Raw genomic sequence first — 2050 nt, forward strand, 5'->3', positions numbered from 1 at the left:
CTAGGAAGTTTTTGCTGCTGGAGAGTAGAAAGAAGGACACCTTTAAAAAATTATAGTCTACTAGGGGAGATAAACATGAAAACATGAGTGTATTAAAATGTGGGGTACAAAGGAGGAGTGAGTATTTGAGGGGTCAGAAGTTATTTCTGCAGTGTGGTTACTGTCTGCCTGCTGGGAAGGTGGAGGCGAGTGTGGCGGTGGAGACCTTCCAGGTAAGGAACTGAACAGAGGCACAGGTGTACATCAGCTTTGCATGTGTGTGGCAGCTGCAGTAGGGTGACAGCTGTGGTTCAGGGGCATCTGGAGCAGTGGGCTCAGAGGTGGGCAGGCCACGTGAGGACAGTATAGGGCCCATGATTTACAGTGCAAGCCTGTAAAGGGCCACATCAGAGTGACAAGTTAGAGCTGTGATGGTCAAGATGGATAAATGTTCTGCAGTGGAACCCGAAAAGCCAGGTGCCAGGATGGGATCTGAGAATTTGGGGAAACATGATGCAGGTGGGGTTAGAAGATGGTTTACCAGTCAGCATTATACCGTGCTGGCTAATCGTGATTGTCACCTTAATTGACATGAGAGACATCTAGGAGATGAGTAGAGCATACTTTTGAGTGTGTCTAGGTGGGTCGTGGGGTCATGGCCTTGGGACTTTGTCTGCTCCCTGGTGCCTTCCTCCTGGGCTCTTCCTGCTCTCCCTGCTTCTTGGATGCTATGAAATTGGCAGATTTTCTCCACCAAGCACTTTTGCCGTGATGTTTCTGCCTTGGAGTCCTCTAACCATGGACTGAAATCTCTGAAACTGTGATCTCAAAATGAATTGTTTTTTCCTTAAAATTTTTTAAAATAAAAAATTGTATTTATTTAGAAGCATTCAGAATGTCAACAAAGCAGTTGCAACTTTTTTTTATGTGATTATAGAGTGGTATTCAGTTAATAGAACAATACTGTACAAGGCAAGGTTAGTGGCTACTAAAAATGCCAGCAGGACAAAGCTATCTACAGACACATTCGATAGTGGGTTAACAATACCAGAAAAAAAAGATACTGTAAAGTTTAAAAACAAATAGCACACAGCCTTATATCTCAGTTTATTTTCCTTTGAAAGGAATGAGTTGTGTGCAGGTGTTAAAGGCTTTATAGATGAGACAAAACAACTGCACTACAACCAAATTCATCATCATCATCATAATCATCATCATCTACTTCTTCATTTTCCTCCTCTTCATTTTCCTCATCTACCTTTATTTTTTTGCTTTTTTCCAGCCTTGACAACTCCCTTTTTTGCTGCATCAGGTTTTCCTCTAGCTCGGTAGGAAATGTCTTTTTCATGCCCTTCCTTCAGCTTGGCACCTTCTCCTAAGGTTGGCACCTTCTCCTAAGGCTGCATATCACCTGCTGCAGTGTAATTCCACATTTCTCCTCGTTTCTTTGCAATAACCTGAATGGAGAGGGGAGAGCACTTGCCTTTGATTTTGGGGCAATGCTCCGAACAGAACAAGAAGACGGACGGAGGCCTCTGGGGCGCATTGGGATCTTTGAACTTTGTTTCTCCTTTGGGAGGAATAAGTTTTCATTTCTCTTTCATAATGAGCCTTGTCTGCTTTTCTCATGTCTTAAAATTTTCCTTTCTCTTTAGTAGATATGGTCTTCCACCTCTCTGAGCACTTCTTAGAAAACTTGGAGAAGTCAACGGAAGCGTCTGGGTGCCTCTTCTTGTGCTCCTGTTGGCAAGTTTGCAGAAAGGATGCACAGGACGACATTCTGTTTCTTGCTTCTTAGGATCTGCTTGGCCCATGTTTACTCACCTTTTTCAGGGAAGTGCAGAGCCACCTTCTGACCTCCTGCTCTCGCTTGCCCGTCCCTGTCTCTAGGGAGCTCAGGGGACTGCAATGGCCCTGAGAGCTGTGGCCGGGTGTAGCCTGGTCACTGTCAGCCAGTGTGGTTCCTATTAGCTATCGCCAGCTATGTGCCTTTAAACTTTTGCATGTTCATCATTTTGTCCTAGCAATGAAAAACAGATTAATAAATATATCACATAAATTGCATGGGGAA

General features: G+C 44.0%; 1 pseudogene; it reads right to left on the minus strand.

The window, feature by feature from the left end:
• Nucleotides 1-1132: 1132 nt before the first annotated feature.
• Nucleotides 1133-1793, minus strand: LOC100717737 (high mobility group protein B1-like; annotated as a pseudogene).
• Between the last annotated feature and the right edge of the window lie 257 nt (nt 1794-2050).

The sequence above is a fragment of the Cavia porcellus genome, unplaced genomic scaffold, assembly GCF_034190915.1.
Source record: "Cavia porcellus strain 051 isolate PalLab524CR breed Dunkin Hartley unplaced genomic scaffold, mCavPor4.1 scaffold_22, whole genome shotgun sequence".
Taxonomy (NCBI): domain Eukaryota; kingdom Metazoa; phylum Chordata; class Mammalia; order Rodentia; family Caviidae; genus Cavia; species Cavia porcellus.